Raw genomic sequence first — 20602 nt, forward strand, 5'->3', positions numbered from 1 at the left:
ATTTATGACGAGCATTTACGACGCGCGGTTACGACACGCAATGCGTATCAAGGAAGGCCCTGTCATAAAGGAAGACGATACGCATTCGCGTGTCGTAACCTTACGACGCGCGTGTTAATGACACACAATGCGTATCAAGAAAGCCTCTGTCAAGAAAGGCCATGTCATAAATGAAGATGACACGCATGTTTGCGTATCATAATTTTAAATGTTAAAAAAAATTTATTTTTTTATAGATTTACTAATTTTCAAATTAAATTTGCATTTAATGCCTCACAATATAAAATAAAATATCATATACAAAAAATATAATCCATTTCATAAAATTTAATGTCTTACAATTCTATTTCTTACAATATATAAATTTACATGTAAAAACATCTCTACAGTCTACATGTTTCATGCTTGATTTCCATCTTTTATCGTTTTTAAAAACAAAAGTTCTAACAAGAAACCTTCTTTTAGTAATGCAAGTGATGCTCTTGATAAGCTGATATTGTTAAGTGTAACGGATCCCTCATTACTTGGAGATGCTGGTGAGCTTGAAATCCAAATTAAACCTGATCCAGAAAAAGGGACAATCACAATATCATAAGATTACTTACTTTTCTTCATTCTTGAATCTTTCCTCATAAAATACAACTCTACAAGAGATTTATAAACCTTTTTTTACCCTTATATTAAAAGTGCAGTAGTAGGCATCAAATGAAATGTACGGTAAATGAGGGAGAGAAGCCACCTCTCAAAAGTAGTCAATTATTGAAATGTACTATTTCCTTTAAGGTTTTCAAGGATAAAATTGACATTTCTCAAGGTTTAGGTATCACTTACCAAATAAAAGCATTTCCGCAGACTAGAGCAATGCATGCATTCCATCGTACACAACAACATTTAACAGTTTATAAGATAGAAGGTAACCAATTAAGGTTGTAATGTTATTTTCTTTATTTTTGAAATATGAAAGGAAATGGGAATAGATCTTACGTTCAGAAGGTATGACCGATCTGTTAAATTGTCGGCTTAATCCCACAGCAAATTTGCACATAACAATGAATTCCTGCCATGAAAAAACTTTATTTAATAAGATATGATGTCTACCCCATGAAATGGTCCCTGAATCTCCCCTTGAGGATCACAATAGTAAAGACTTAACTGTTCAGGCATGATGCCACTTGTTAACTGTTCACTTGTATTATCCTGCATATTTCTTGTCCAATATTGCTCAGAAGCTGGATTAACAAATACAGAGTTCGATTCATCAACAAGATTTGAATTGATATCAAATGAAGATGGCTGGACCATTCTAATATTAATGCTTTCATATACATGTTCCCATTGTTGCCAATTGGTTGGCATTTGTCGTTACAAGGAGTAGCACGAGAAGTGATAAAACTATGAAAACACAAGGATGCAAATCTTGGTGATTTTTGGATTGTATTGATTCTTTAATTATAACAATCATCCAAACAGCTCCTTAATACTTTAATTATAACACAAAAGTCGTAAAACGCTCATCCAAACACCACCTTATACTACTCGACTTCCTCTTTAATACTTTAATTATAACAATCAAAATAAAGTAGTCCCCACAAGTATAAATTCCCCATTCTCATCAAAGTTTGAAATTCAAAGACAATCAAGATAAATGGCAACTTCTCTAAATATTTTCACCATACCTTAAAGTACAGATGATGCATTCTCTTTTTCTCAATTTGCCAACTTCCTGAAAAATGTTTTATGATTACAACATAAACAAATAGATTCAGATAGTGATTTTCTTATTCTACTTCAGATTCAAAACCTATATGACATCCCATCTAAGATTAGTTATTATTTGCAGTTTTTACATCAATCATTATTCCCATTTCCCAACAACTAGCAAACATACAATAAGTTCACATTAAACTGACCTCTTATGTTCCATCAGGCTTGGGTTCATGCTTGCATATCTAGCTGTCCCTGTCAAATTCTTGTTCTCTCTGCAATTTATAAGATACAAAATTTAGATTGATTAGGGTTCACTTTTTTATGAATAAAAGATTGCTGATGAAAGTTTAAAAAAAATTCACTCACCTATATGGAATGTGCCGATGAGTTGAAGAGTCTCTATATTTCTTGGCTAGCCCGAAATCAATAGCATAGACCTGTAACATGTAGGTTTATATATGTTTTATGTATAAAACTATAAAAAAAACAAAATGTACAATGAAATATGGAACAAATTATGGAATGAAACCTGATTAGCACGCCTCCCTAAACTCATAAGGAAGTTGTCTGGCTTTATATCCCTATGTAGAAATGATTTACAGTGAATAAATTCAACTCGGTTGATCTGCAACATATATAATCACATAAAAAACTTTTCCACTTACCAAGAGAAGGTGGGTTCAGTTCCCCTGCAACGTATTTTCCGATAACACCCCCACACCTACATATGTTAATTAAGTAAGAAAAGGTAATAGTCATGAAAACACACAAAAAGAACTTTCCTTTCATGGTGTCTAGATGGTGAAAAAGAAGAAGAAGAAGATTGAACATCTGTAGGGATCTTTTCATTTCCCTCCCCCTGTTTCAAAAATTAATAAATAAAATGTACCAGGACCTTCTATTTTCTTTATGGCTCATAATTATGTGAAATTATAAAGTGTAAAATTTCACTATATTGACACACCTGCAATAGAAGCTTGAGGACTTCATAAACATTTTTAACATTATATTTAGAAAGATTTTGAACAAAAATCAATAACTTAATAGTTTCAATCCATACTGCAATGTTTACTTTAACACTTTTTTTGCTAATTTCTTCAAGGCTTTATATAAATTTACTTATTATTAAATTACATAAGAATTATTTATGACTGTTGTTTAAAATAACCCCTTGTAGAAGAACCCACTTCAGATTGCATCCTCAACTTGATATCCCAATTCCTTATTAAACTATTAAGATTCATATCTGTAACATTTTTTATATAAAGATTTAACAGTTTAAAGTTCAAAAAAATGTGATTAGCTTAAATAATTAGCAACTCTACAGTAACAGATCACAGATGTGACCGTATTGCTGGAATAGTTAGCAACTCTGTGGGGATGTCATTTCTTTACTAAGTTGAGTGAGAAGAAAAAAATCAGAGATATCCAAGAATTTAAGATCAGACCTGTTGTCTATGTCGCTCTTTAGTAACAAAATGTCAAGTAATGTGCTTAAAAATGTGAGCTTGCTGCATCAGGTATGGCCGGCGTCATCAGGTTTCAAATGGGTTTTTACTTTCTTTTTCTTTTTTTCCATGTGGGGTACCAGTTAATGGACTTGACTTTTCCAAAACGTAATCAAGCATGTGTTGTACCATTGATGTGGAAACCTGTTTATAGCTTAGTAATTCAGATTTGACCCAAGATGGATGTACATGATTCCTGAAATAAAGTTAAGCTCCATGATTCCTGAGATGAAACCTAATCATTTTAAAATTCCAAACCAACTGTAGACTTTGCTGTAGCTATAATACTAATGTTACCTTATTACATCATTATAAAGTTTTATTACAACTTTCAAATTTTTCTACATTAAATGAAGAATTCAATCTGTTGTTTTAATGTTGACACTTGAGAGTATGTCTAAGCTCCCTACTTTGAGGACATCAATACAGAGAGTCTAATGGAATAATTAATGCAAAGATGTATTGCAACACCTTTATACTCTCAGAGTTGTACTCCATCTCTAACATCATACTCTCATTATTGCCCTAATTAGAACAAGAGAAGGGGCAAAATTATCCCATGGAGAATCAGAGCAACCCATAGGAGTATTGCCACCATAACAAGGAGAAGGTAATCGTACATCAGATGAAGCACAAAGTAACATTGGTCATGGTGAAGGAATGGAAATAAAATAGAAAAAAGAAACAGAAACCCTAACCAACCTTGGTCGATGAGATGATGGTGGAGCTTTTCCCTTGACGCAAAACCCTCCATGGTATCAAGCTTAATCTCTGTAGCCCTACGATCTGCCATGTCCAAATCTCTCTCGTCCTCCAGAGAATCGTCCAACCCAACCGACCTTCATAGCCATTTCTATTGATTTCCAACTCGATATCATAAATTATGTTTCGACATGAGAGTGTGGGGAGGTTTCAAGAAGAACAGAGCAGAAGCAACAACGCAAAAGATAACATTAGGTATCGAGGGCTAATCGAGTTTGATTAAAAAGGTTATAAAACTCGTAATAAAGGAAGACAAACCTCTGGAACAAATAAAGAAGATGAATGTTGATGGTGATTGACCATGGAGTTTCGAGACCTTGACTTTAATGGAGCTACTGTTCTACTTGATATGGAAATCACTCTAAATTTGTAGTTGTGATACAGCTCTTCTATTGATTGAGAGGCTGAGAAAGTACTTGAGGAACTGAAGATCGAGGGAAGTAGATGAAGGGTTTTTGAACTGAAACCCTAGTTCCAACAATAGTCATGGTTCCAAAAATTGTACCCCTTTGATCAATTTCATGGCCTGGTGACCAAAAAACCTTCGATTTCACTAAGAACCGGAACCCTAGTTCCAACAATAGCCGATTTTTGGTATTTGATTGAGAGAGAGAGAGAGAGAAGAACGATTGAAAGAAAGTAGAGGAGAGCATGGCGGGGTTTTTAATTTTTTTAGAATTTCATTTCCCCCTTTCCCCCACTATTAAAGGATGGAACGCGCGTTCCATTAAAAAATATAAAGCGATATCCTTAGACGACGCGCATTTTATTATAGTTGTCCTCCGTGTTTTTTTAGACACTAATTTAAGGGCGCGCAATAATGCGTGTCTTCTATCCTTAAATTTTTTGAAGAGATGACATTTTTCTAATGTCACTCTCCTTTGCGTAACATAGATCAATGAGCGTCGTATTTTGCACGTCGTAAAAGGCCTTTTTCTAGTAGTGAAGTTAGTTGATTGATTGATTGAGTCCTTAATAAAACACCCAAATGAGATATTAAGGCTAGGACCCAACACAATATTCTACAACTGGGAAGAGGGATGTCGTAATCCAAATTGTAGAACATTTGAATGTAAGTGAATGGCGATTCACTAATTTTCCACCATGAAAAACGAAAAAGAGATTAAGTTTTAAATGTATTGAAAACTCCTAGATCCTTTAAGATTCATTGAACTTTTCAATGACATGTTTAAATCTCGATATGCCCCTCGTTTTGTGACTGGCATGCCGAGGATCACAAAACAGGGTGTGTATAACCATGCAGATATACATGGTTCCCCCAATGCTACAGTCACTTATTCGATATGTCGGTTAACCACACACGCTCCACCGAACTATGAAAAACATTGAGTCACCCTTTGCTACCTTTTCTTAGAACCCATTTAGTGTGCCGGTTAACCACACACGCTCCACTAACGTCTTAGCAAGGGTACAAAGTGTAATTTCATGGAATTGCATCAAATTCACTTTTGCCTAAAGTAAGTAAGATTTGGGAATTTTATAAAAAATTTAGTTACTTTATAATTCATTATACTTTTAATGGAAAGGGTTTGCCATATCCTACCCATTCAGCTAACGACCCTCCACCAATCAAGGAAGCGGTGGGTGAGAGTGGACACCCATTAAACGACCATTTTATAGGCCATAACCTTATGTGGTCTAATTTAATAAATTATACTTTTAATTAAATTAAATATGAACCATATCACTATGGATTTATTATCTTTCTTTTAATTGTACACTTATTTAATTTAATTAAACCATAAGAGTGCGATTTAAACTTTTCAAAATTAGGGTTTTAGAATTTAATATTTTAAAATTAAACTTTTAATTAAAATTTAAATTCAAAACTCGAGGTCAAGTTTTGAAACATTTCAAATCATTAGGGTTTTAATCTGATTTAAAATTTCTGAAAATTAAAATCTTTTAATTTTAAATTTTAAATATTAAAACTTTGATTTAATAATTATCCCAAAATTAAACAATTAATTTGAATTATTAAATCTTAAAGGATTATCTTATTAAATTAAACAGTTAATTTAACCTAATCCATTGAATCCCCTAAAATTCAAAAATATGGGATGAGATAATTCAAAATCTTTAATTACCAAATTAAACTATTAAAGAGATAATCAAAAGATATGGCAATATCCAAATCCCTAATATTTAGGGATCTTATCTTGGGGAGGAGGCAAATTTCGAAACCCTAGGGTTGGATAACCCTAGAATTCGAAATCTTGGAGGATAAGAAAAAGGTTTGGGAAACCCTATCAAATTTCGAAATCTAGGGTTTAAGAACCCTAATTTCGAAAATCATGCCTCTAGGGTTTATGGGCTATAAACCCTAATGTGTCAAATTCATGCACTTGTATAAAGCTAATTGAAAACAAAACCAAACGCTCTGATACCATTGATGAGTTTTATACAAACAATCCTATGTGTATGCAACCCTAGATACGGATCTATGTTTTCACTATTAGTTATACAACATTATGAACATAAAAGAAACCTAACATGCTCCTAGGTAATTTCAAAAATCATAAAGGAGAATGGAATACATACTTATTGTTGTTATGTTGTAATAACAACTTGTATCTTGAATCTTCTTGTCTTTGAAAGCAAGTACCACAAATGTAGTACCTCTAATGGCTCACAAAGACCAAGAGCAAATGGAGAGGCAAGATAGAGAGAGGGGAGGTATGAAATTCGGTTATAGGAACCCTAGGTATCAAGTGGCCGAATTTCTTATGCCAAGGACTCTTTATATAGGTGTAGGAATTAGGGTTTCAGTCCTTATCCTTATCTAGTTACTTAGCTACCAAACAACCTAAAAGGATAACCCTAGAAACCTTATCATGGACGAATTCGAAGGCCTTATTCCCTTGAATTCGTCCACCCTATCATATAGGGCATCGTTTGCCCTACTTTGCAACTATCACATAATTACAGTTCAGTCCCCTTAGTACAATTAACTTCTTTTGATCACAAAATTAATTCTCGACCAATGTTAACTAAATAAATATGATTTCTCTTTTAATATATTATTCATATAATATATTAATAAACCATAATAACCTCTTTCTCTATTATTTCTCGAGTCAAGTTGCTTTGGTGAAGGCAACCCAAAATGACCATGCATAATCGGGTCAAGTACTTACCAAATATGGTTACAGGCTTAGACACTAATCCAACATAAACTCCATGCTGAAAAAGATCTCATGTCAATTCAATTTGAAATGAATGAGATGTGCATCTTTTAAAAGTTTCATATATTACAAAATACAAATAAAAGCTAAAAGTTTAAAAATCTTTCAACTTTGATATCCTAACTTTAAGGATCATAACTCAATGAATATGTAACAAAAATGATGAAATTATGTAACATCCCATTATTTTAATAACCGATTATAACTTTTTTTTAATGTTTTAAGTTGTCGTGTTGCGGAAAATTCTAATTTAAAATAGTGAATATAACATAAGTTATTTCATTTTATTGAAATACCATGCATGTCATCATTAACGTCCAAACATAGTTACAGCGTAAAAATAAAAAGGTCCTAAAATACTAATACATGCACATTTCTTATTTCACTCAGCATATTATCTAGTTTCCATCAGCCTTAGTTCTGCTACTTGTGATGCATATAAATTAAGTGGGCCGTGTTTGGTAAACCTGGTAATATGCATATGGTTTTCAAGCCCATAATATATTAATAATAATATATAATAAAGTTCTTGCCAACAAACATTATAGATGTATATAATCTTATCGGGACTGGAACTGATCGGGACCTCAACCTACTACGTCATGCGTTTTGAGACTTACACCCAACGTAAGTCCCAGACTTATCCTTTCTCTATTTTTGGTCTGAATAGGTTAAGACATGGGCTCATATCACAGATCTAGGTTCTTTTCTGAATCGTAATCCATAAAGTCGGAACCTTTAAGCCTTTGCATGGCTATAAAGACCACCAACCTCTCCAAACTCTTAACCTCTTTCCTCATTAAGTCCTTAACTCAAGCTTGTCTTAATATTAACAACCAAGACTGCATTTTTACGAACTTACAACTCATAATACACTGAAATAAGGCAGATTCTAGCTTATGGAGGCCATTTGCTCATAAAGCCTCCATCTTGGGACCAGAAACCCTAAAAGTTGGTCCATCAAGCACAACACAAATATGTTAAGGAAAGCTCTGAGCTTTTTACCTCTAGAGGAAGCTCCACCCTCTGAAGAACTCAGATCCAGACTTGTACTCCATCTTCTAGCCTCCACAAAGACCTTCTCTTCTTCTTCTCCATCATACAAAGGCTCTTTCTAGCTCAAAAACACTCACACATCACTATGGAACGATGAAGGTGCTCTCTTAGGGTTTCTCTCTGCGAAATGGTGGCTGAGGATAAGGCCATAGCATCCCTTATATAGTGCACAAGTCTCATTTAGGGTTTTGCATCTGGGCCGACTACGCCCAGCGTACTCCATGGAGTCTGCGTCCAAAACCATCCCACGAGTATGCGCAGCGTACTCCTCAGTACGCCCAGCATACTCTTCCGCCACACTCTTCTTTTACGGACTTAACTTGACATCATGAAGAAGAAGAAGGTTTAAATAGATACACCCAAATTCCCGGATGTTACATTAGAGTGTTGGTCTGAATGAACTTTTGGTTTTCTATACATTGGATGAACTCGACGAGTCACTTCGGTGACTCGACTGTTGGATTAGGTGTCTAAGTTCATAACTATTTCTGGAATGTACTTGACCCGATTAGCATGGTCCATTTGGGTTGCATGGCATCATGCATTTGGATAGACTAAAGTGAGAGAAATAACACTTAAGGTTTATTAATATATTATAAGTTCTAATATATTAACAATATTATTTAATTAGTATTGATCAAGAATTAATTTGGAATTAATTAAGTGATCTAAAGAAGACTAATCAAATATATGGGTTGATTGTGTAAATCATCCATACTTGTATAGTGGGCTTATGCTCCATGGATTATCAAGTTAGGCTAAAACCTATAGGATGCTCCATGGTGTTTATAGAACCCATGGGTCATGGAAATGAAAAGTCATGACAATTAGGGTTTACATGGTGTAACCCTAATTGCAACACACTATATAAGCATCATGTTGTAGACTGAAATTGGTCGCTAAGTGAACAAGTGAGGGCAAGCCGATTTCTAAGTGTTCTTCATTTCTCTCTAAGTTATTACATGTGCATTTGGTGTTGTGTGAGACATTTGAGGCATCACACTTGAGGTGCTAGGCTCACAAGTGTGACATCCCCAAAATCTCGGCCGGAAAAGACCGATTTTCATTTATGCTTTTAAATATTTTCAGAGTAAATCCTTTTGATTTGAAAGAGTTGCGGAATTTGTTCCCAAAAACAAAACATGATAAAACAATGTTTACCGAAGCATTTCATAAAAGAAATGTATTTTCATTATAATCAAAACTCGGGGTGTCATGTTCCAATACAGACCAATAAGCATAAACGAATACATTACAAGTCATTTAACAACTATAAACATATGCAGACTTGCAAACAAAACAACTTGATGGTTCATCCATCTCATGCCCTTCCGCCACTTCCTGTAATACAATTTAAAACTGAGAGGGTCAGGCTTGGGAGCCTGGTGAGCATATAGGGTTTTCAACCCACAATAAATATTATATTTAATTTTCACCAACTAACAATAACCCAATTACCCATTCCCGTTATTCTCACTTTAATGTCCCTAAAACAACTAACACAAGGGACCTAGTCCAAGAATATTTCATCGGGGTGACAACACATGCTTCGGGGGTACCTCAGCAATATAAGTCAAATAAGGCAACCATGAGGGGGATGGAGTGCAGCGAATGAACACCCAAGTTCATTAACACCTACAGGTGGCGAACCTGCTAATGTTTCCACAAGACTATCTAGAAAAGTATGTGGTCGTCATCTAAACTCCGCTAGATGACTAAATCAAACAACAACGAGGCCTCTCATCTGTTTATTACACACCAACTATCTACCCATGTTCTACCCAACATATTAGTAGATAAAAATATACATTTGTATACATAGTTTAAAAACCTGTATAGCATGCTTTGATCAACACATATATCACATAACAGATGAGGCACACACACACATAACACATATCTCATAGAGAATAAATCATATCTATGAGATAGAAGAGAGTGAATACGCATTCACACATATAAACAACAATATACTATACACATAGCACGTATTTTATAGAAAATACTTAATATTTATGTGTTAGAAGAAGGTAACTACACACTCACACTTATAAACAACAATATACTTAATACACTCGAACCAAACTTGTATTATTATCGTGTTTATGAAAGTTAGTATACACTCACTTGATTAGAAGATGATCGGACAGCACTACGACTTGCAGAAGTAGTAATCCACAGTAGATCTGGAAGATCTCCTCGAAAATCGAACTTCTCGCAGGTAGAGCTTCGACTCGGGAACCGCACTTCTCGGGATCTTCGGGATCTCGGGACTTGCCTCGGGGCTCGGGAATATTACCGGGGCTTCGGGATGGCTTCGGGGGTTTACGCGCAGAGCTTCGGCACAAAAACGAGAGGAAATTAGCAATTGAACCCGGAACCCTCGCATCCTATTTATAGGAGGCTGGAAGCCTCAATTACGCGGGGCGTACAGCAGTACGCGGGGCGTACTGCTCCAAATTCGTAAGCGCATGCGTCATCCGAAGCCACTTGCTGCGATTTCAACTACTACAACGTAAATCAAAGTTATTAAGTTTATTTTACACTTAAATTTTGACGCTTATTTTTATTCTTAATTAATCAAACCATATAATTAAGCAATTAAGCACAAAACACATAATACTCAAATAATACAATCTTATTACTTCAAAATGGGTTACAAAGGTTAACCTAGACTATTACATTGCTAAAAGTGGCAAGCCCGGAAACACAGGCGTTACAACAAGGTTTTCAAGGAATCCAAATTACTACAAGGTATGTATTTCTTACTAACTTTTATGATTAAAAGTTCCCCATGTATGCTAGATAGGTTATGAACCTTGGAAAAACAAATTTGCATGTATCATAGATAAAACATATATCCAAGGTTTCTAGGGTTACATGTACACCATAGGAGCGTTAGAATGCTCAAAACCCTACAATGATATCAGAACTTAGGCTTGTTTGCTTGATACTTGATGCAAAATTGTGAAAAAACTCAGTTTTTTTGCACTCTGCAGCATGAACTCGCTGAGTCCTTGGAGGGACTCGACGAGTCCATGAGTAAACTCATCCTACTCATCGAGTACGTTCTTACACTCGACGAGTAGGAGCCACAAAATGCAGTTTTTTGAGTATTGCTGCTGGAAATGGACTAGAAACATTACCCTAAACTGTTTGGTGCTATAAAACTTGTTTTAGATGGTGTAATGGTTATGCTAATCCATTTTCAATAGCTATTATCAAAATTTCATGTTTTATATGGTTAATTTTTTGATTCTTGAAATTGTTGATATGTATGTTCATGAACTTATGAGTTTAGAACATCATAGGAATTATGTGCAACTTTCTTGTTAGTTTAATTCTTGATCATTATGTGTTTTAATGGAATCCATAATTTGTCCTCAAGTTATGGATTACCAAAGTCACACTTTTAAAGTCTATTATTAAACACATAGGTTACATAAAATGAAAAGTCACTCATTTTATTAAACCATTAACTCATAAGTTATGAAAGATGAAAAGTTTTGAAAGTTACAAAACTTGCCCTCAAGTTTTGGAACATGTAAAGTCACTCTAAAACTTTAGTTCCAACCCCTAGAATTTTAAAAGTTAAAATTTAACCCTTATACTTTATAATATTATAAGTATAAATAATAATTATATATGTATAAGAAAAATTCGTTTTACCGTTAGTAGGCCTCATTCACGAAGTCGGTCTATAAGAGGGGGGGGGGGGTATAAGGTTGCCGCCTATAAAATGGCAGCTTAATGGGTGTCCACTCTCACCCACCGCTTCCTTGATCGATAGAGGGTCGTTAGCCGAATGGGGGGGGGGGGGGGTCCCGTGGCAGCAGACTGAGACCATGTGGGGGTTCCCGTGGCATTTTGCATAAGACCTCGGAGGGTTTCCATGGCATCCTAGTTTATTTGCATGTTTAGTTTGTATGATATTTGATTGGTAGTGAAGATTGTGTGGGGGTTCCCATGGCAATTAGAAAAGACCATGTAGGGGTTCCCATGGCAGGATGACCATATGGGGGTTCCCATGGCAGGTAGTTAAGACCATGTGGAGGTTCCAGTGGCAGTAGGTGTAAGACCCTGGAGGGATTCCATGGCCTCCTTATATGTTGTATGCATGGTTAGCTTTTATAGCTAATATGATATGTGTTATGTGGATTGTGTGTGGGGGTATGCTCTAGGGGACTCACTAAGCATTAGCTAACAGTTTTTGGATTTGTTTCTGGTACATCTAAGCCCAAGGGCAAGGGTAAGGCTTGATGACGCGACGTGCAATCTCTCTCAGGCATTTTTATGGGACACTCTGATGATTTTAAATAAAACTGTATTTGATATGAATTTTGAAAACAATTGTATTTGGGATTTCATGGTTTGGGGAAAGTATTTTGGTTAATCAAAAATGTAAAATTTCTTTTGAAAATTGGGTCGTTACAAGTTGGTATCAGAGCCTTGGTTTGAGGGATTCAGGCACACCCTCGGGTGTGTCGGGACTCAAACTAAGGAAATGGTAAAATAGTTTTCAAAAATAAAATAAAAGTTAACACTTTTAAAGAATGGAAAAGAGGAGAGTGCAACGTGTGTGATCGGCCGAGCCAAGTAAGTAGTTCTACAATATGTTAGCCATGTTATACTGATATTTGAGCTTTGATAATTGTCTGGATCTTGCTATGTGTATGCTTTAAAAATTGTATACGGTTAGAAGCTTATAGCCTTAGAATGATTAATTTTGCCTTATTTCCTATTCCTTGTTTGGTTGTGGTCCTAGGGTAGAATCTCTTATTCGAAAGTCTATTGGATCCTTTTATGTGTATAATCTGCATGCATAAAAGCAACCTGTTATGATTGGTATGATTGATGTGGGCAGAGCAAGTCTTAGGGTCGTCTAGGATTTGAGATATTTGGTAGTCTGTGGGATTTGATTTTTTTTGGACGAATTGGAGTTACCAGGTAAAGCCTTGGGGAAGTTACAGGTAGGTGTGGAAGGTAGTATTGGGCCCATACTACTGAAAGCACAGGACATGTACCCGAACCAATGTTAGATCTGGAAACTATAAGGAGGACCACTGTGGGAGGATCCCCTCTATGGACATCCTAATCATAATGTATTATGGCATTGCAGTTCAGTATGGTGGTGACACGACATGGAGCTAGGGGATCAGGATCGGGATCTGGATCTGGGTTGGGCGATGGTACCAAGCCCATTGATGAAAGGCTGCGTGAGCTCGTTGCAGCCGAGGTTACTAGGGGCATCGTTGACGCTACCATAGTTATCTTTGGGATGGTCAAGGAGGGTATGATGCAGACCATGGAGGAGAGGCTCAGGGAATTCAGAGCCGAGATTGTTGCGGGCCAGGTTGGGGCCCGAACTCCCTTGTTCCGGGAATTCAAGGCGTGCGGGGCGCTGGAGTTTTTTGGAGTCAGGGATCCCATTTTTAGCCAACGCTTGGTGGCGGATATAGAGAACGCCCAACGCATGAGTTCTTGCCCTGATGAGGCAAAGGTGGGTTTTGCTTCATGTATGCTGAGAGACAGAGCTCGAGACTGGTGGGAAGAAGTGAATAGTCAGGTGGGAACAGCCGGTGTGGCTGAGATGACATGGGCCGAGTTTGTTTATCGATTTGATTTGGATTTTGCACGAGCTATTGAGGTGTAGCAGTTGGTGAGAGAATTTCAGGAGCTCCAGCAGACCACCAAGACTGTGGCGGAGATCACCGCCAAGTTTTAGGAATGAGCATTGTTAATCCCATAGTATGCTACCGATGAGGACATAAGGAGGACGATGTATCATTCCATATTGAGGGATGAGATCTGGGAGTTTGTGAGATTCAAAAGGTGCAAAAACCTAAATGCGATGGTGGAGAAGGCGCGTGAGTGTAAGATGGAGTTGGACTTCCGTACCAAGTGGAAGCATGAGAAGGAACAAACAACAGTAGGTCAGGCTAAAAAGCCTAAGACCTCAGATTCATCCAGTAGGGGCCAGCAGGGTCGTGGCCGGTGTGCCAAGTGTAGGAGATCTCATGGTGGAGTTTGTCAGGGGACGGGCCAGGTATGTTATACGTGATGGATTATGTGCATAACATCAATCCTATAGTGTTCATGCAACCCTAGTTGCTTGGATCTAGTTTTTCTACTTTGAACATGAAATAAACTTCCAAGACTTACAAACCCTAGATCTAGCATACTAGAAATCAAATTAACATATGAATTAGGGTTTAGATCTTACCTTGATTGTTATGTAGCAATAACAATGAATTACTTGTCTTCATGAAGCTTAGTGCCTCAAGTGTTGCACCTCTAATGGAGTCACAAACACCACTAAGCAACTTGGATGAAGAGAGAAGAGAGGGGAGCATCAAAAATCGTCTAGAAACCCTAAGGGAATCATTCCCCACGTTTTTGGGGCTTAGGGGCTCCTTAAATAGGTAGGCAATTAGGGTTATCTAACAAGGAAACCCTAATTTGACTGCTTAAGCCCTAAGCAACCCATGGACCCCTTCTGGAGCATGCCTTGGACAATTTCTAATGGGCTTCCCCATAGAATTCGTCCAACCTATTATTTCAAGGTGATCCATAGCCTAATTGCAATTATCTTATAATTAGAATTCCAGTCCCCTAAGTTTAATTAATCTCTTTTAGCCACAAAATTAATTCTTTATTAATTCTTGACTAATATTAATTAAACAATATGATTTCTCCTTTTATATATTACTCTCATAATATATTAATAAATCAGAATTAAACCTTTCTCTCCTTAATTCATCCTACATATTGCTATGGTGAAGGCAACCCAAAAGGACCATGCTCATAATTGGGTCAAGTACATACCAAAATAGTTATGGACTTAGACACTAATCCAACAGTCTCCCAGTTGGATAAGTCTAATAACTATTTTGTATAACTTCAGAACCTGATCAGCAATTGTAGCTTTCAAAAGCCGTTGTCAACTCTGATCTTATCAGATACGCGTGTCCTTTAGATAAGGGATCATATTCCTCCATTCTCAAGATAATGTATAGAAACGAGACATGAATTTAAATCATTCTCTCTGTCTATGTATTGTTTCCTGACATCTGATTTATGAAGACTGACAACAGACTACAATTGAACACATCAAATTAGTCCCGACTTGGCCAAGCGCTTAGGGTGTCATCACTAAATCATCGAGGGGCCCACAGATATCGCTTTTATCCCACTTTGGGTAAAAGGAATGGATAAACATTAACTCAAATGTTCGCTTGCACCTACTAATCAAATCACACACAACAATAAGTTTTATAACACCAAGTTACTAGTGTGTTTACTTATCATCAATGTGCAACCGACCAGCAAATAACAATTCACACGTCTCGGTTTCAAGAATATACAATGTTATCATCTCATTGATCACCCGTGATAAATCCATGAAGTGATTCAAGTGAGCGTGGGTTTAATCCAATATTTTAATCTTATCAAAGCACTTATGAACTTTGCAGCAAACTTGTTCTATGTCTAAACACTTTAGACAATCTACAGACAGATTCATGACAGTCTTCTTTCATACCTACTTCCAACGTATGACCTACTGTGGAGGTTCGAATAACCCAATTATTCTGGAAGTCAAAACATGCAAAATGAAAACACAGCGATAATACTTAATCCTATACGGCCCCGAAACTTTTGAGCGTAAATAAAACACCTTTTATTTAAACACCGTATTGACTACTCATTATTCATTGTTTAATGTTTCGGATAATCAACTTATTACTTGAACTACAACAATAGTTTTCCCATGCTCCAAGCATGCACACTATGTTACCTATGATCCTTACTTTGTGAAATAGATCAATTGAAAACCTTTCCAATGAAACTCATTTCATAATTCCCAATCCTTATCATTAGTGTAAGATCACAACATTCTTGCCACTAATATAATATGTTAGATTCTAACATTTTATGCAATGATCCTTTCGTAATGTCATAGCACAAAAGTCACCAAGACTCGGCTAATGAAATTCCAAGGTATTCTATCGGAAATTGTTACAAGACAATTCCATAGACACGAAGTCTCACATTCAAAATACATTCCTTTGAACATCTTTCTTGCTTAAAAGTTTCTAATCTAGACATAGACTCTCAATATCCAACTCCCAATGTGGAAACATTTCCATATTTTCCATATGACAACTCATTCTAAATAGAATCTTATTTATTCAAAATAATGTCAACATGGTCCATCCAATACTATACTTCCAACTACTCACAAGCAACAAATCCTTGGCGAACCTTAGATCGTCCTTTGATAGTTGTTTAATTATTTTAGCCAACACCGTTTTAGTCCTTTTTCCCTCTTAATGCGCTAAGCATCTGGAAATTTTAGAATGATAAAACATTATAGCATATGCAATCGATCCTATACCCGAAGCGTATGGGACACGATTCATAATGTCTTACATAAAGACGTGATACCTTACCAGTCTTTTGCTATTATATTTCTAATTGTCATGTTCTCACAATTTTGATTATAAAAAGGGATGCCGTAATCATAACCAAATTTTGAGAATGCAATTATCCTTTCCATATATAGAATTTCCTCATGTTGAACCATTCCAACACAACGTTCATATATATTTGACTAAATTTGATTAAAATTCCACAATCTAAGCCTTTAGATTTGAAATGAAGTATAATATTCTCTCCCTTAATTATAGCAAAATAAGTTTTCAACCCCTGCAACTTGGCAAAGTGAATCTTTGTTTTTCTATAATTAATATTGCTAACTTGCAATACATGAAATAATAATCATGCTCCCACTAACACAATGATTATTACCATACAAGCATAACACTTATGCTTCCATTAGCTTTGAAATATATTCAGAAAACATCTAAACTTCCAGAAAACAATGTTTGTTGAATTCCTTAAGTTCATATTTCTAAATACCTGATGCTTTGATAAGCATTTATCTAAGCTTCTTAACCTCATACACCTTTGCTTTAGAAAGCTCACATGTGTGTCTAAAGAAATTCAGAACTTATGTTACTAAGTCCCAAATGTTCAGATTAATTGCCAAATCTCATAATTCGAACTATGAAGAGGGATGCCGTAATCATAATCGAAAAAGAATACAATTTTCACAATTTCAATCTTCTTAAAATGTAACACCAACAAAATCTAGGTCAAAATTAAACTTTTATAAAACCATAATTGGGATGTACCAAGTGGTAGATATCATAACGAGGTTTCCAAAAATATAAAGAACACTAAAATCTGAGTTATAACGAAGAAGTTATGCCCGATCGAAGATCCGCGGCAATACCGGTAAAACAATGTTAAGCGTAAAATACGAAATTCCGATAAAATACTTTCTAGCCTTAGATATCTAAATGAAAGTCTTAGATATCATTAAACCGTGAACATACATAAAAGAATGCCCAAATCTGACTTCATATGAGGAAGTTATATTTTTTCGAAGTTTCGGAACAACTAAAAACTCGAAATAGAGATCGAGCGATTTTTAGCCAACACAACCTAAACGAGAATCGAAGGTCTCGACAATAGTGATACAACGGTAAAAAGACAGATGAAAATGGGCATCATATGAAGAAGTTATGGATTTTTAACGGACTTTTCCTGTCCCGGCCTGTTAAAAATATAATAATAAAAATAATATCAAGATTAGCCGACGGAGTCTAAACGAAAGTTGTAGAGCGTAGTCTCACCTACACGTGGATATAAAGAACGTCAAAAACGGAGTTCGTATGAGGAAGATATTCATTTTTGAAGTTTATTAAATAATTAAAATATTAAATTTAATTATAAATACCCGATATTATCCGAAGGAGGAGGAGTCACCGGTCTGAAGCAGGTTAGCCCAGCGTAATGACTTGGTACGCCCAGCGTAATCCGAGGATTCAGACCCTATATAAAGGGTGCGAGGGTTCCGGGGTTATTTGCTCATTTCTTCTCTTTCTCGTGCCGTAGCTCTGCGTTTAACCCCCCGAAGCCATGCCGACATACCGGTTTTCATATCCAAGTTCGGCAGGAAGTTTTACGCTCCCGAGATTCCCGAGAAAATCAACTTTTCCAGTCAAAGTTCTGCTCGATTCTTGTCTCACTTTCTTCAATCTATCAGGTGAGTTCATACCCCCACACCTTTTCCAAACTTTTTATATGTTTTATGGGGGGGGGGGGGGGGGGGGAATACAAGTAAACACCCGGTTTATCCCGAGTGAAAACGTTAATCTTTTGCTATGCTTTTCTTACTATTGCTATAACCATTTTAGGAAATTGTTAACATGCAAAACACCTCACGACACAATTTTACCCGCTTGGGATACAATATGTTTTATAAATAGAAATTTGTTTTATTTATACATTTGCATACTACATCATATCAAGGGTAACCATTTCAACTATAACATGATGCTATTACAAGAAAACTCAGCTCATCATTTCGCCTTTGTAACACGGTAGAAAAAGGAAATCATTTCATACAAACGATTTTTCATCATATTACTCGTGAACTTGTTGTTAGCAATCATGTGATGTCATATGGCTTTGTTTGTACCAAACAAAAGTCCCCACCTATAACCAGAGTCTCTTGGAGGGAGAGCGTGACAAGTGTGTATAGATCTATACGGGGTTGACGACTCCGCACCCTGACTGGTAGCTACAGTCCCCGGGGTGACAAATGTCAACATTAGGTACTGCATCTAGTATGGTTATGAGGAACTCACAACACGCGGAAGCAATGACTCATGCACATAGTAATACATAACTCAATCATGCTTGGGGGGGGGGGGGGGTAATAACTATATTCTAGGGTATTATCAGCATGTTCAAAACTCAGGATAAACACTGCCACAACTAGTTTTACTTAACAATAAAACTATACATCTTCATTTCTAAGCATGACATATTTGCTTACAGGTTACAGTCTTGGTCATTTAAGGCTGCATTTCACTTTTAGGAAAATATAGGTTTTTCCTAGTCCAAATACATTCATTTTGTACAATAACGATTTACATCATCATTCTTTTGAGCATGTCATATTTGCTTACAAGTTACGGTCTTGGTTATTTGAGACTGCATTTCACTTTTAGGAAAAGATAGGATTTTTCGGGTTCAAACATTCACTTTATACAACAATGATTCACAACCCACTTTATTAAGAAAGTATCGGATTTTCTTGAAAACGAACGTGAACTTTCGAATGGAATACATTTTCTCAAAACACTATTTATGAACTCACCAACTTAAATGTTGACACTTTTTCTTTGAAATGACTTGTATTCTCAGGAAATCGCTAAACCAGGTTAGCAACACCTTTTGAAGACTTACGCTCAGGCGTTAGTTTAATCTTTTGTACATCATATTGTAATTGACTTTTACAAACATGTAATACTACAATCACGTAAAATTTTCAATTATGTATATGATTGTGGTGTGTACTTTCTGTACTATTCATTTGTTATGATACTGTACATGACGTCCTCCGCCCCCGAACGTTTCCGCAGTTCAGGTTTGGGGGTGTGACATAAAATCTGTCTTAGTGAAAGCATTTCCTTACAATCATTTTCATGAAGGAGGGAAACCTTATGACACTTAGATTTTAAAGTGTATGTGCTCCTATCCATGTGAATTTGCCAAAACCAAAGTTTGCGACAAATCCAAACTCATATAGACCGAACATGCTCAACTTTGATTTCTTGCCTCATCGTAACATGAATGCCCACCATGTCTTCCAAGCAACTCACCCTTTCATATCAATGTACTTTCCATTGATCAAGGTGCTTTGTCTTTATGCATTCAAATGAGAACTCATAGAACTCACATGCATAATTAACTCAATTGGAATGGCACAAAAAAAGTATGTCATCCACGATAAGCTTTAAACCTCAAGTCGTGTGCTAGTGATGATCAACTAGGTTTAATTCTTGATTTGTTCTTGAAACCTTTCAAGACCATTAAGACTCCCACTGACTTCTTGACATATAAGATTCTCTTGTCAAGAAACATTCTTTGACAAAACAAATATTCAAGAGTTAGTGTAGTTTTTATCAAGACTATCACTTCACATAATCGGTTCTAGTTGGTCTTTGTCTTATCCAAGACATCACAACTTACCAATCTCAAATGTGCAGGAATAAGAAGACTTTTTACAATTCCACATTTGTTGAGTGTTATAAACCTACTAAAGACGTGTCACTCAATTCGTAATTTTGGAGTATGCCTCTAAGACTCGATATTGGAACGAAGTATGATTGACTTCTTGATTTAACCATTTCCACAATTCCCGATTCCTCTTTTTAGACATACAAATGTACTAAGACTCACTTAGAGGATCAATTGAGATATGGTTCTTAATCATTAAGACTTATCATA

General features: G+C 36.0%; 1 long non-coding RNA gene across 1 annotated transcript; it reads right to left on the reverse strand.

Moving 5' to 3' along the window:
* Positions 1 to 1775: 1775 nt before the first annotated feature.
* On the reverse strand, positions 1776 to 2333 carry LOC128132256 (uncharacterized). Its single transcript, XR_008230488.1, has 3 exons — positions 2237 to 2333; positions 2074 to 2144; positions 1776 to 1979 (listed from the first exon to the last, which is right to left on the reverse strand). It is a non-coding gene; the product is annotated as an uncharacterized LOC128132256 (long non-coding RNA).
* Between the last annotated feature and the right edge of the window lie 18269 nt (positions 2334 to 20602).

Source organism: Lactuca sativa, chromosome 2 (genome assembly GCF_002870075.4).
Source record: "Lactuca sativa cultivar Salinas chromosome 2, Lsat_Salinas_v11, whole genome shotgun sequence".
Lineage (NCBI taxonomy): Eukaryota > Viridiplantae > Streptophyta > Magnoliopsida > Asterales > Asteraceae > Lactuca > Lactuca sativa.